The sequence below is a fragment of the Pantherophis guttatus genome, chromosome 4, assembly GCF_059756535.1.
Source record: "Pantherophis guttatus breed Tessera chromosome 4, ASM5975653v1, whole genome shotgun sequence".
In the NCBI taxonomy this organism is placed as follows: Eukaryota; Metazoa; Chordata; class Lepidosauria; order Squamata; family Colubridae; genus Pantherophis; species Pantherophis guttatus.
Window position 1 is genome coordinate 112,231,193 of NC_142066.1, and position 16,776 is coordinate 112,247,968.

A 16,776-nucleotide genomic window follows, 5' to 3' on the forward strand; every position below is an offset into this window, starting at 1 on the left:
TATTATTCTTTTGTTGTAAACTTCATCATTAAACACCTTTTATTTATGGCTTAAACAATATAGGAGCAATATAAGAATATGTTCAATTATACTCCATAATCTTTAAAAAAGCAAATTGAATTTGTATGCCATAAAGTATCTGCACTACAGATACGATGGAGGTTTACCTCTAGTGAAATCTAGGCTGAAACCAAAAGTAAAGAGTGTTGTTGGGGTTTTGTTTTTATTTTTGGAAAATGGGTCAAAGATGTAATGCCATTTTATAGACTTCATGTTCCATTGGGAAACCTATGAAATTTATTTGTTCATTTGCTTGCTTAATGTGTTTATATGTCAATAAACTGTAGAAGAACTCTGATTTAAATGGTATGTTTGACTTCCCAATTTCATCAACCATGTTTTAAAAACCCAAATCCCTAAATTTATAGTTAAAATGCAGCATAATTGAAAGGTCTATATGGCCTTTTTCTAGAGCTACATAGTTATGGAAGGTGTGTTCACTACATTCTGAGTCCATAGTAATCACAGAGAACCCCCAAGTATTTGTCTTTTTTATCTGTTTTAATTTATTTATTAGATTGTTATCCCACTATTATTTTATAAGGAACTCAAGGCACCAAACATACACAACACTCTTTCCCCTCCTATTTTCTCCACAATAACAACCTTGTAAAGAGAGAGAGTAGGTGTGTCAGTAACCCAGATAACCCAGACAGCTTTTATGCCTAAAGTGGGACTAGAACTTGCCCCACCTTGTTTCTAGTTCTAATTACTGAGCACATAGAACTTTCAACCAGTCAAAGCTACTTTGCTGTTTGATACCATAAGCCTTCTGCTAACTCGGTTTTGCACTAAATAGAAATCTCTCCCTTGCTTTGAAAAGGAGATTGCATGGTAGTGTTCATTGGGATGGCAGCATTCTGTTATAATCTGTACTATATTTAGGTCTCTTTATCTGATCCTTATGGCCAATTACATTGTAGCATGAGCTGAGACCCAAATCAAGCATCTTCTCTAGTGATCATAAAGATTGAATTGAATACGTTATTTGGCCAGGTGTGATTAGACACAAGGAATTTGTCTCTGGTGTATTGCTTATTCTTGCAATGCAACTAATAATAATAATGATAGTAATAATAATAAGAGGGAGGAGTAAGGATAATAAGAAGGATAAATAATAATGCTAAGTCATACTACTTGACATACATATAGACAGACATCATTATGAGAATTAGGTGTTCAGGAGAGTGATGGCTTAAAGGGGAAAAAAAAAAACTATCTGCGTATCTAGTTGTTTTGGACTGCAATGCCCTGTAGAACTATTCAGAAGGAAGGCGTTGAAACAGTTTATGTTCAAGGTATGAGGGGTCTGCAGATATATTCTCAATCCTTCTTCTGACTACACAATATAAGGTCTTCTATGGAAGGCAGGGTGGTTGCAATTATTCTTCGTGCAATCTTAAGTATCCATTAGAGTCTGTACTTGTCCTATTTGGTTGCTGTACCAAACCAGACAGTTATAGAAGTAACAAATTACAGACTCAATTATTCCTCTGTAAAACAGTGCCAACAACTTCTGAGTTGATACAGGACGAACATTATTGCACCTTTTTGATGATGGTTCTAATGTTAAGTGTCAATTTCAAGTCCTGATATATTATAGAAACCCAAAATGTGAGAACTCTACTGCTGATACTGTGCTGTTGAATATGGTAAAAAGTGATAAAATAAAAGGGCTCCTCCGTTCTCATCTCTACAGGACAGATCAACCAATGAAACAGCACAGCAATACTTTCTTCTTGAAAACAAGATTTTTTTGAATGCAAAAAACTTACAGTTGGGACTGAGATAACCTATGATTTATCTCAATGAAAAGCATCAGCAGTAGCTTCATTTGATTGGTGAGAGGACTAATGTTTATCCATGACTGGATATGCAATTTAGTCTGAAGATAGTGTGTACTCAATCATCATCTCAACTCATCCCTGGGCTTCAATGTGGAAAGGTGAAGGTCTTTGGCTGAGTAATACTGTTTCCTTAGTTTTTCTTGATATTATCAAAGGTACCCAGAAAGGTGGTTTGCTCTCTTTCAATGGATGAGATCAGAGGCTGATAGCCAGGTATACCACAGTTCAGATTACTGCATGACTAGGGAATTGGACTTTATAAATGGCCTCTTCCAAATCTAAGTTTCCTTAAATTCCTAGATGATTAGCTAGTCATTTTCATTATAAAAACAATTCCCATAGATTATATGGGTCAGAAGACAAAGGTAACATAAAAAGTACTTGACTATATTTTACTGAACAAAGGCCACAAGTAGCAATGTTGGGAGTCCTGAATTTGCTGAATTTAAGTACCACAAAATAGTAGGTAAGACTAGGTAAGACATGGTTTGTTTTCCATTTCATAATAGAGAAAATTGTCATCAATCATATGTTCAGCATCAAACTGGGGGTGGGGGGGAGGCTGGATTTTTCTTGGGAAGAAAAATTCAGGGATTGATGGTTGTCTATTTCTGTGGGGGGGGGAAGATGATCAAAGGCAATGTGGAGGGGTAAAGATAGAGGGGAAGGAAAATAGTTTGGTTATAAGGAAGCAAAACCTCTCAGGTAGAATACCTTATAAATTCTTTGTTATTTTCACATTTTGTTGTCCATCTTACTGAGTTCAAATATTATATCAATCTAGCCATTTCATAGATCTGATGAAATGGCTGCAGTTCAAGAAACTTACTCCTTTTAATAAAAAAATGTTAGCCAGAAAAGGTACTATCAGAATTCTGTTTTTGTTTGTTTGTTTGTTTTTTGCCATCCAAGGCTAACATGGTATTTTTCATCCAGTGTTCACTTTTGTGAGTTCCCTATTGTTAGATGACAGAATGCAGATTTGGAGTAAGATTTATATTAAGATTTATATTAATATTTAAAATATTTAACTCTTAATATAAAAACTGTCCTTCAATATAATTTGATTATTGACCATGTCAATAATTTTAAGAATCCAAAACTCTAATTCTCAACTTTTGGGTTTTAACCATGAATGTCCTTCCCTGTTAATCCTCTTCTTAAATCCCTTTCTAATTTTAGGATAGTTTAAAAGCAGTTGTGATATTTTGGTTTGACATATTTCCTATAAGAGTCTGGAAGCTAAAATGTGATGCACAGTTTTGTACTATAAGCAACTTTTTAAATAATCCATATGCTAAATTTCAACTAGGATCAATCACTGATAGCCTAATCCTAATTTAATTCCTGATGGTAGCTAGAATTATTATTATCTTTTACTTTTTAAATCACAAATTTTGTTATTGGCTGGAGTTCTTAAGAATTCATTTTATAATAAACAAGTTGAATTCTAAGAAAATGTACATTTAGATTTTGGGGCTGTATAGAAGGATAGCAGTAACAGTAGCTGGTTTACACAGTCTTACTCTGCACAGTCTTCTTCTTTAATGGGATTTCTCCTTCGATAGGAGAAAGAACCCAACAGGATGGCTTCCTTTCATAAAGGCCTAACATGTGGATTGTAACTATCTGAAAGTTTCCCAGGACATTTTGAACAGAAATTCTGGAAGATGTAGTTCTAGCATGTACAAGAGGATCATATGTGGAAGCCTGGTCTAATTTCCTACAATTAAGTTTTCAGTAAGAAAATAAAATATACAAATACTTTTTGTTTAGTAATCATTGGACCTTGTTTGTTTGTTTGTTTGTTTGTTTGTTTGTTTGTTTGAGTAAATGGCTGGCCAGGGCATTCTAAGTACTAACACCAGGGATGAATTGTTTGGTAATTTGTTTTCCTCCAAAGGCCTATATATTTCTTCAATATTTAGATACAACTCATTTCTACTAAGTACTTCTAGATTGCCTCTTGGCTGCTAGCTATGTTCTAAACATGACTGACCTTAAGTAGAATATTGCCTGGGATACTTAACAGCAGTATGCTTGATAGGAGAGTTGTTCACATCTGCTATTTCTTACATAAGGGAAAATGTCACAGTAAATTTCCTAAAGATAACTCAGTTTAAGAAAGCTTTTGGACATGAAATTAAGATACTAATATTTTGAAATTATATCTAGGATTTGAATTTTTCCTTGCTTTTGGACTTATTTATTTCTCTTCAATGAACATTTAAACATTTAGACCTAAATTCTTATATTTCCATGTTTTATGTGATGCATACATTAAACATGTATTCCTATAATGCTTTTATTGTTTGAACTACTGCAGTTTGGTCAAATTTTGGCCTGCAGATATTTTCTCTTGGACTGGTACACTTGGAATAACTAATTACCAAAGAGGTTAGCCTTATAAAGTTACGTAAATGGCAGGGAGGGAATTAGAACAAAAAAACCTATTTCAGTTGAAATTACATCATTTGTTGCTCTCAAACATGTTTCCTTTGCTGTGGTGAGAATACCCTTTGGTGAAAGACAAATTTCCTACACAGAAATTACACTAGTACAGCCAGAAAAGAGCCAGAAAAACTCAAGTAGCTAAATTATGCAGAATACCCACATGGGAGAAAGAAAACTCTCTCACTTAAAGCACAGGATTTGCATTCAGAGAATTTAATGTCATATAGAATCCCAGGAAGCTGCCATTGCAATTTAAGATCTAGTTTTAGTCTCTGCTGGTTAGTCAAGGCCTCCTAAAAGATACATGTAGTTGCATTCAAGTGATTCTTTTTGGAGGGGGACAATTTCCGCTGTTTTGAAGGACAGATTGTTTATCCCTTTCTCAAGAAGCCACCCTTGGATTCAACAGAAATTCATGTTCCTATCATGCTTTTATTGATTCATTCAGTAGAAAATTCATCCAGTTTCTTCAGATTTGGGAAAGATTGTTGAAAAGATAGTAGGTTTCCAGCTCTAGCAGGCTGGGAGGAAGAAGATTATTAGGATCCTTTCCAAATAATCCAATTGAATATCAGACAGGTTATAGAACTGAGCATCATCATATTACTTGTGAATAATTTCTAAAGGGCTCATAATTAGGTTAGTACAGCCATTCTGGTTCTTCTAGATCTTTCAGTAATTTTCAGTACCATTGATCATGTTCTGGACTAACTGAGGGATTTAAAAATGGGGTATCATTTTGTAGTGGTTCTCCTTTCTCATAGGGCCCAGTTCCATTCAGTACTAGTGGCAGCGGAAAAAGTCTAGTCTTTGATACATGGGATGCCTAAATGCTTGACTATCTTGAATCCCATTGAATATTTACACTAAGTGACATGGTGTGTAGTTCACTGATGATGCCTGTGTGACAATTGTGCAGATGATGGTCATAGGATTCTTGCCCTATGCAGTAGATGTGAGGATATCTATGGAGACTCACACCTAATTGCTCTGGTTTTTGGGTTGGCATTTGGGCTCCCTGGACATCAAGACTTTGCCTCTCTGGCTTTGGATGGATTACCACTCACCCAGAAAGAGTTGTAATGACTCCCTCAGGCACCAGCTTGGACGGTGAGGAAGTGCTGGCTCTGGGGACATCTGAGAGAGAAATGAAGAGTTCTGTGGCAGAATTGAATGGTCAAAGCAAAGCCGTGCCAGGAATGTCGGGGAAGTTGACAGTCAGATGAACAGCCAGCTGCGTAGGCTGAAGAAGAGGCTCAGTTGCAGCCAATCAGCGCAGAAGAGGATTTGCCGCCCCCGCCCAATCCCAGGTCATGCAGAACTGAGTAGAGGGAGGCTCAATGGAAGTTAGTGAAGTTACTTCTGAGGAAGCAGTCTTACCCTCCCCCCCTTAATGAGGCACAATATCTACCTTGCCATTTGGAACCTAGTGGCGATCAGGGACAACCATTCATAATCCTTTCATTTGTGAATGCTTGTGTCTCTATAAGGACCTGTCCTAGCTGGTCCTCAGGAAAATAAGACTCTTGACTCCATTGAGTTGAATAAAAAAAACTTTTACTGAAAGATTGTCAGGCAAAATCTGAAAATGCCTGCACAAAGTTTCATCCCCAAACCCAAACCCCTGACCAGTCCACTGGCAGCCAATCTGATGCCACAAGGTTGTTTTGAGAAGTCCAAGGTGTTAGACAGATAATGGTTCACTCTCAGGACATGATGGCTGGAACCTGGTTGGGACGGAGTCTGCTCTGTCTCTGAAGACAATCCCCCTTCCTAATTCCCAAGCAAGTTACAGCAAAAGCATGCAAAAAATGCCAGCAAGCTATCCTCACTTGCTTCCAACAGAATGGAGGACAAAATGTGGACCTGACAGTCTCATTGCCTTGAACTCACTGAGATTGTGTTGCTGTTATCCTGTCTTGCACCCATTGAAGTCAGTTCGCCATTGTCATGCCCTGCCCCCAAATTGTGTTATCTCTATTGGGCCTTGGACCCATCAAAGCCAAGTTACCTTCCCCATGCTGGAGTCTGGAGAATCATGTTTGCTTTCATTGGGCTTTGCAATCAGTGATTTGTGTCATCTTGCTTAGATCATTAGATCACCTTGCTGTTGTTCTGCCTGAAGTCCATTAAAGTCTCCTTGTGTCATCCTGCCCAGAGAGTTTGCCTTGCTAGAATTATCCTTGTGCCTTAGGCACAGAAGAGACTGCAGCTTATCTTACTCCCATTGCTTTTGCTACATCCTGTTAGTGGTTTTTTGGAGATGTCACTTGAAACTGGCTCCAAGGACTGTAAACACAGAGTTGGAACCTGAGAATGATGATGGGGTTGGTTATGTAAAATATCTTTCCTTATGCTGTGTTATGTGTGGATTGGGATAGGACAGAGTTGGTATACAGTCTGAGGATTTTCTTGAACTCATGGCTCCTGTTCAAAGAGGAAGGTGTGACTATGAAGGCCTTTGCACAAATTCATCTTGTACATGAGATTCTAGAGGATTCTGTTCATGATCATTCATGCCTTAGTCACTCCCTGATTGGATTATTGTAATATATTCATGGTGATATCTTTAAAATTCCGTTGGGCAGCAGACCAAAATGGCGGCACCGCAGTGATCCCCGAACTTACGGAGGCAATGTTTGACATTTTCAGGGGTGTCGGGGGTCAGTTAACCATCTTTTGACCCCCTCCCAGCGAGCCGAGGTGTTGCCGGCTCGATAGAGCCGTGGATGGAGCCGGAGGAACAACTGAAGGTCAGGAGGAGATTAGAGGACAGCGTGGAGAACGGCACAATTGGGGCCCAGTTGTCGGAGCCTAGGCGGCCGCCAGAGCTAGCACAACCGGCACCACGGGCAGCGAGGTTGCTGTGGCGGCGGCGCTGACGACGATGGTGCTGACAGGAATGCCAGGGCAGCTAAAGAACCATGGTTCGGAGGCAGGCTTGGGTGCCACGGGTGGTACCGTGGAAGCGGCGACGATGGCTATGGCAGCGGATATAACTGTGGTGACGAGGGTGGTGGTGCTGGAGGCGGCGTGGGTGGCGGCAGTACCTAGAGGCTTGGCTGCAAAGACGCCCCCGTTATTGGTGGAGAAGAGGGCAGCATTACAATTGTTAGGATCCCTCAATTTTTGAGGGATCTGGACACTTCCCCTCTTTTTTTTTTCTTTCTTCTAAAACATTGAAGGGGCTTATTGGGCTGAATGGCCTGAAGATCAAGCTTTTGGGGAAGGAACTGAGGATTGTCAGCTGGGGATGACAGTTGGTCTCCCCCTTAACTGTTCCCCCCCCTTATTAGGCTTAGGTCTAATAGGACCACTCAGCATAAATTTCCAAATTTTGATTGATCTGCAGCCTTATTTGACCATTATTTGAACATCTTGTCCTCCCTGGGTTACTCGGATTATTCAATTATTCAATCATTTATTCCATCCTATGATACACCTTGCTTTTTTTTCTGAACTAAGCCTCGGCTATCACTGGTGTCAGAACGGGAGGAGGCACAGACACCGAGAGTCTTGGACTATGGTGGGACGGACCATCTCTCATTTGACCTTATGACTCTGGTTTGGGTCACTTTGAAAGGCGGCCTTTGAGACTTTTTTCCCACCATTGAATAGACTTATTATAATCACAAGACTTCCCATCGTCATGAGAGGACGATGATGTCCCGATGTTCTGATGTTTTTAGCATATTGTTTTCTCTTTAACATCTTTTCTTCCCTTATTTAATCTACCTGTTTTTACCATCTCTAACACCCTTTAATAGAAAATGATCCTTCATCACTCTCAGCTCATTACTATTCTTTAATGTATTCAACTGCGGAGCTCCTTGCACTGCGAGACTCCCCCCTCTCGCAGGTTTGGCCCTCTCAACTATTGAGGGCTGCCATTGATGACGGGTTTTGGAACCCTGAGAGGTGGTACGCTAAAAAACGGAAACTCTGGGGTTTTTTAAATAGATTTTTAGATCTAATTTTAAGGGGATCCGGGAGAAGGGTGGTTTTTAATAATAAAAATGAGACTGGGGGGTCTCTTAAGGATCAGCAGCCATTGTCAATGCTTCGTTGAGAGAGGGGAATTTCCCCACCTCTCCTAAGGAGGCGGTGGTTTGACCTCTCCTCAAGAAGCCTTCCCTGGATCCAGACTCACTTAATAACTATCGTCCCGTCTCCAACCTTCACTTCATTGCGAAGGTTGTTGAGACTGTAGTGGCGCAACAGCTCCCACAATTCCTGGAGGAAATGGAATACCTTGACCCGTACCAATCAGGCTTCTGACACGGTCACAGCACGGAAATGGCATTGATCGCTCTGGTGAATGATCTCTGGCAGGCTCGGGATGGGGGTTGTTTCTCCATCCTGGTCCTACTTGACCTCTCAGCGGCTTTTGATACCATCGACCATGGTATCCTACTGCAGCGACTTGTGGGATTAGGGGTGGGAAGCACTGTTTTACGGTGGTTTTCCTCCTACCTTTTGGGTCGCTTTCAGTTTGTATGGGCGGGAGGGCAGAGATCCACCCCGAGGCCCCTTAATTGTGCGGTGCCTCAGGGGTTGGTTCTCTCCCCCCTGCTCTTTAACATCTATATGAAGCCACTGGGTGAGATCATTCATGGCTTTGGGGTGAGATATCATCAATATGCTGATGATACCCAATTATACATCTCCACCCCAGACCACCCGAGAGATGCCCTTTCCATGATGTCCCATTGCCTGGAGGAGGTACGGGCCTGGATGCGCAGAAACAGACTCAAACTCAATCCTTCTAAGACTGAATGGCTGTGGATGCCGGCATCTCGGGTTTCAGAGGCACCATTACTTTTGATAGATGGGGAAAATCTTGCACCCGTTGATAGGGCTCGCAACTTGGGTGTCCTCCTGGATGCTCAGCTGTCCCTAGTGGCCGTGACCAGGGGGGCCTTCGCACAGATTCGCCTGGTGCACCAGTTGCGCCCTTTCCTGGACCGAGATGACCTTCACACAGTCACTCATGCCCTGGTTACTTCCCGCTTGGATTACTGCAAATCCCTCTATATGGGCCTGCCCCTGAGATGCACCCGGAGACTCCAGCTGATCCAGAATGCAGCTGAACGAGTTGTTATGGGAGCCCCTCATTACTCCCATATAACAGCCCTCCTGAGTGAGCTGCACTGGTTACCAGTGGTTCTCCGGGTCCGCTTCAAGGTGCTAGTCCTCACCTATAAGGCCCTGCATGACTTAGGTCCGGGATATTTGCATGACCTTCTCCTGCCTGCCTCTCACCGTCCTGTTCGCTCACATAGGGCCGTTCTCCTCAGGGTTCTGACGGCGAGCCAATGTCGCCTTGCTGTGCCCAGGGGTAGGGCGTTCTCTGTGGGTGCTCCCACCCTCTGGAATTAATTACCTACTGAGCTCCGGACGGCTCCTGATTTCCGTTCCTTCCGTCGGGACTTGAAGATTTGGCTTTTCAAACAAATAGGCTGAATCTGATCCCGGGTTTTATTAGTTACTATTAATTAATTATTTGGATTAAATTATGATTTTATTGTACTTGTTTCTTAACTTGTGTTCGCCGCCCTGAGTCCTTCGGGAGAATGGCGGCATATAAATACATGTAATAAATAAATAAATAAATAAAATGGATTTGGAAACTTCAGTTTCCAAATGCAGTGACACATGCAATATTGGGTGCATTGAGGTTTATCATTATATACCATTGTTGAACAATCTTACTGGAACCCAGTATTCCAGGGACAACTCAAGGTACTGCTTATCACCTTTGAAGTCCTGAACAGCACAGAGCCAGATTTTTTGTGGGACCACCTATTCCCAGTGGTTCCAGCCTGTATTATCAAATCCAGCAAGGTATGTAGACTCTTGGTCTCCTTTGTAAAACAAATGTTATTTTGCCCTCTATGTTGTGGTGCCTGCCCTTTAGAACAGTTTTCTCTATGATCCAGGCGACCTTAACTTTATTAGTCACAAAGGCTGTATATGCCTTTTCTCAGTCATTAAGGATAGGACATTAGTGGATCTCAATATGCCTGTTGGCATTATGAGATATTTTGTAGTACCTTAGTTACATAGTGATTATTATTCTTAATTATATTTTGAGGTGTTTTATATTAGATATTTGTATTAGTTTTTATTTATTGTTTATAATTTGTGAATTGCCCAGAGTTATTAATTTAAATAGGTGGCAATAAATTATAATAAAATAATAATTCAAGAGGTAAGTAACTTGCTGCACTTGCTAAGCTAGAAACCTGCTTTTATTGACAAAACTCACTAAATTGAGATATTGAAATTGGAGTTATTATTGTAGTTCATAATAAGCCAAACAATGTCCTGAAAATGGCAACTTGTGTTCTGGATGTAAATTAATAGCATTCACAAGCAATTTGTTCCTGAAGGGGAAAAAAAGCTTGTTGATAAATAATCTTTATAAAGTCTGGTGTATAAATGCAGAGCAGAGGTGAGTTTCAGCAAGTTCTGACCAGTTCTGGAGAACAGGTAATGGAAATTTTGAGTAATTCGGAGAACCGGTAATAATAATAATAATAATAATAATAATAATAATAATAATAATAATAATAATAATAATAATAATAATAATAATTTTATTTATATACCGCCGTCCTCCCGAAGGACTCGGGGCGGTGTACAGCCAAAATTAAAACATAAATATACAATATCATAGTTAAAATTAATTAAAATCATTAAATAGTTTTGGCTGAATTTTAAAACCCAAAGTTAAAACCCAATTTAAAATCATTTAATTAGACAGCCCCGCCTGTCGGAACAGTAGGGTCTTGAGGACACAGCGAAAGACACGGACATCAGAGATATTACGAATATCTGGGGGCAATTCATTCCAAAGGGCAGGGGCTCCGACAGAGAAGGCTCTCCTCCTGGGTGTCGCCAGCCGGCATAACTTGGCCGATGGCACCCTGAGGAGTCCCTCTCTGTGGGAGTGAACAGGTCGGTGGGAGGCTGTTGGTGGCAAAAGGCGGTCCCGTAGATATCCTGGTCCTATGCCATGAAGCGCTTTAAAGGTGGTAACCAACACCTTGAATTGCACTCGGAAGACCACTGGGAGCCAGTGCAGCTCGCGCAGGAGAGGTGTTACATGGGCGTAACAAGGTGCGCCCATAACCACCCGTGCAGCCATATTCTGGACCAGTTGGAGCCTCTGACTGGTTAAATACCACCTCTGACTGGCCCCACCCCCATCTATTCTCTCCCTCCCGAGTCCCAAGTGATTGGGAGGAAATGGGGATTTTGCAGTAACCTTCCCTTGGATTGGGGAGGGAATGGAGATTTTACAGTATCCTTCCCCTGCCACACCCACCAAGCACGCCCACCAAGCCACACCCACAGAACTGGTAGTAAAAATTTTTGAAACCCACCACTGATGCAGAGATATATAAATAGCATGCAGTCTCTTTTAAAGAAAAAAGTAGAGAAGCTAAGAAGAAGTTAGAAAAAGCTTTGACTTCCTATTGACCCTGTCTTGTACTGAAAATCTAGTGGGGCTTCTGGTGCAGAAAACGCTAAATGAAGTTGATTTCTTGAATACTTTTCAATGAAGATTCAAGCTTAAAATGGAAACTCAATTGGTTGTTCTGGGATTGATCTATAACAGGAATGGAATTTAGCAATGAGACACATTTAATCCTGTTGAATCTCTCATTTGCTTTCTGAAGTGAAATGTATCTTGGATTCTAGATGCAGGTGAAAATTTTATCCATTGGAAAAGTTACCCTGAGAGATATTCAGATACCGCATTGTATAGTTCCATCAGAAGTTTCCACATAAGTTCTGTCCATGTGGTCTGTTACCACTATAAATAGACAATGAGTCCCAGGAGAAAGAAGCTGTTTGTTTTCTGTCATATTAGATTTCTCCAGTGCCAGTTGCCATACATTAGAACACAGCATTTTCAGCTCCATCAGATTCTTCTCTGCAAGATTTGTCCATTAACCATTGTAGGCTGCTTATCCCATTGAGCAAACGAGGAAGGAGAGGTAAGACTGAACCCATTGCCTTCTGATGTGGGAGGAAGTATAAAGAAAGTTAGATTTGACTTTGGGGAAGGTATGAAAGAGCCATCATCACTACCTCTACTACAGTGGTGGATTGCTCCCGGTTCTGTCCGGTTCTATAGAACCGGTATGAAAAAGCCATCATCACTACCTCTACTACAGTGGTGGGTTGCTCCCGGTTCTGTCCGGTTCTATAGAACCGGTAGTAAAACCAGCGGGAGGCTCTGCCCACCTACCATGACGTCAACATGGGTGATCTGCTGCAAACCAGTAGTAAAGGTAAGTAGAACCCATGCCTGCTCTACTACTACTACTACTACTACTACTACTACTACTACAACTTACAACTATTTTTACGGTGGAAAGAAGATACAAATTTATACACTTTTAAATATTGAATTTTTATTTTCTAGGTTTGAATATTGCTTCTCCAATAAAGGTAAACTGTAATCAAACAATAATGTACAAGATTGCAATTCTATTACTGCTTATAATATAGCCCTGCTAAACTCACTGGGTTTACTTATAAATAGAAATGCATGAGATTTCATTCAGTAAACTAATTTCACATAGGATTTTTCATTTTGATGAACATCTTTTAACAGCTGCCCAGAACAGCTTAAATAAAATTTTATAAACCTTAAAATAAAACTAAGACATTAAAAGAATATGAAATCATATAATACAAAATATAGTGTTAAAGAAACAATAGAATTAAAACAATCACCAATATGAAAGCTACATGCTGAATACTAAAACACTGGGAAAATAAGAATAGTTTTTGCCTAGTCTTGGGAGTGACATAAAAACAGGAGAACATTTTGTGGCTGGGTTATCACCACTGAAGGACTTTTCGGTTTAGTCACCATCTGCAATTCAGATGATTCAGGCATTTAGAGAATGATCTGTTTTGCCTGATCATAAGGCAATGTCCTCCAACTTGTGTGCCTTTCATCATTATATTCCAAATAAGCGTTGTTCAAAGTGGTTCAGAATGATGGCAAGTCTAATCCAACATATCTAGAAGAAAGGCTGTTTTAAAATAGAAGCCTATCTTTATACCCAAACAGCTATTTGCAGAGGTTAACAATCCTATGCATGTCTGCTTATAATCAATTTGGAGATATTTGTTTCCAGAAGACTACATATAAGATTACAGTTTTGATCACTTTGAAATGTGACTATAAAATCTGCACATATCAAACAGTTTATCTGTTTTACAAATGACACTTCATATGGCATAAATAACCTAAGTAATATTAGCAGCAATGACAATTCATACTTCTGAAGTTTATAGTGATGAAATATCATATTTTTCAATGTGCAAGCATTTACAAAGCACTTGGGAGAGTTAAATGATAGTACAACCTACCTACCACTGTTTTTAATGTGTAATATGTACTGGCCAGTGATCTATACTACAGAGATAATGTTTCCTTGCCTTAGAGGAGCATGGGAAAACTTAAAATCCATTAACAATTTTGAAGCCCTCTGATGCTATAAGCTACAATGAAGGTCATATTTGACAGACTACCAAATACTCGCCTCTTGTAAAATAATGCTGGTGTATATTATATATTATCAAAATATATACTGATAATATTATTGCCATGTAAATAAAATTAGGAGACAAATGATATGACTGCCTCGTTTACTTGCTCATTCAAAAACATGAAGTCATGAGATTTTTCTCTATCTCATTTTACTTATGTAGCAAGGACATCTCTATGCATTTTATAATTGATAATAAATCTTTTCCCCTGATATATGTTATTAGAATAGTAACTATGGTTGACAAATCAGGCAACATTTTACACCTTTTTTCTTTTCCTTATGCCAATTCTTATACACTACTAAAAATGGAAACAATTCTAACAGCTCAATTCAAATTTGCACAACCATTTTTTGAATAGAATAGAATAGAATTCTTTATTGGCCAAGTGTGATTCGACACACAAACAATTTGTCTTGGTGCATATGCTCTTGGAATACATAAAAGAAAAGATATATTCATCAAGAATCATAAGGTACAACACTTAATGATAGTCATAGGGAAACAGTCAATATAAATCTTAGGGATACCAGCAACAAGGTTACAGTCATACAGTCATAAGTGGGAGGAAATGAGTGATAGGAACGATGAGAAGATTAATAGTAATGCAGACTTAGTAACTAGTTTTACAGTGTTGAGGGAATTATTTGTTTAGCAAAGTGATGGAAAAAACTGTTCTTGTGTCTAGTTGTTCTGATGTGCAGTGCTCTATAGTGTCATTTTGAGGGTAGGAGTTGAAACAGTTTATGTTCAGGATGCGAGGGGTCTGTAAATATTTACACAGCCCTCTTTTTGACTCATGCAGTATACAGGTCCTCAATGTAAGGCAGGTTGGTAGCAATTGTTTTTTCTGCAGTTCTAATTATCCTCTGAAGTCTGTGTCTGTCTTGTTGGGTTGCAAAGCCAAACCAGACAGTTATAGAGGTTCAGATGACAGACTCAATAATTCCCCTGTATCAGCAGCTCTTTGGGAAGTTTGAGCTTTCTGAGTTGGCGCAGAAAGAACATTCTTTGTTGTTGATGACATTTTTGATGTTTGGTGTCCATTTTAGGTCATGAGATATGGTAGAACCTAGAAATTTGAAGGTCTCTATTGTTGATACTGTATTGTATAGTATTGTAAGCGGTGGTAGTATGGGAAGGTTTCTCCTAAAGTCCACCACCATTTCTACGGTTTTGAGTGTGTTCATTTCCAGATTGTTCCGGTCGCACCATGAGGCTAGTTGTTCAACCTCCCGACTGTATGCGGATTCATCATCATCTCAAATGAGACCGATCACTGTTGTATCATCTGCAAACTTCAGTACTTTAACAGAGGGATCTTTTGAGATGCAGTCATTGGAGTTTAGAGAGAAGAGGAGAGAGCTTATGATCCATTTATAAGTGTGTTCAGGTACCGCTAGTTAGTTTAGCTTAGTTAGAAGAATGTCTGGAATGATGGTGTTGAATGCTGAATTAAAGTCTACAAAGAGAACCCTTGTGTACGTCTTTGGAGATTCAAGATGTTGTAGGATATAGTGCAGAGCCATATTAACAGCATCATCTGTTGATCTAATTTCTCGGTATGCAAATTGCAGGGGGGGGGGTCTAACAGCGGATCCATGCTGGTACCTTCATCCTCAAGCAAGAGTCTTATTATACAAACTGACATGATATTAATGTGGATTTTAGATTTTTTTTTCTTCAGGGTAGATAAATTCATTTTGTTTTTATAAATTTTGATCATCTTTTGTAGAGAGTAATGAGACCACTACTTTATCTATAACAAATATGTAACATATAGTTAGGTGGAGAGGAATGCACCCAGGTCAAAATAAATAATAAAAATTCCTTGCATCTTTCAATATTAGTCACTTTAAAAGTTCTCCAATCTCTTGCTGAAGCCTCAAATATTTTGAAGCCTATATGTGAACTAATATTGAATTGATAAAATCTGCAAAGACTAAAATTTGCAAAGACTCTTTGCATCAAAGGTGAATCTTTGTTTACTTTTTGGAAGTGCTTCTGAAACAGATTCTGGAAAGCTATTTCCAACAGAGAAAGGGCCAGTTGATCAGATAGAAGCCAAACTAATGAAAAGCATCATGGAAGTGACAGGAAGATTAATTAAGTCCCTCCAGTTGTATTCACAGGCGACTGTGCAGAGTTCCTTTGGGTAGTGCTGCAGTTAAGTAGTATTCATGGTGACAAATATTGCAGAGTTCTGGAATTGACACTTCTGATTCAAGTGTAAAAACAAAGCAAGGCATCACATTTAGTAATTATTTTAAATTTTGTCCAATGAGGATAGAAAAAAAAGTGATAAAACTCCTGTGCTTTGTTGAAAATACATAGAAGTATACAACACATCTGTTAAACAGCATGCTGTTCAGCTGTTTTTTTTTATTTTCAGGAGGGAAGTCATCAAGTTGCTATCATGCTATTATAAACTAGTTACGGGCCACACAGTTGGATCCAGAATTTTTTGGGCTGCTGAAAACCATCACTTTTGTAACTTCAGGCAGGACTGCTCCATGGAACAGGTGTTATAGCATGAGGTAGTTTAATATTCAAAAATCTTTTTTTCTGAGCATTTTAGCTTTGAGATTACATTCTTTTAAGGTTTTTTTTGTTTTTCCTATTCTTCAGAAATCATTAATAGTTCTACAGATGCAGATTTATTTGAAGCATTTTATTCAACTTTATCACACCATATCAGTTGCTGTGTTAAAATGTGTCTACAAGGAGATGTATGAAGGAAGACCATATTCCAAGGAAGGGAATGAAACAAGACACACCATAGTCTAGAGTGGAATAGTGGAAAGAGGAAGATATTTAGAATAGCTTATCCTAGAGTATA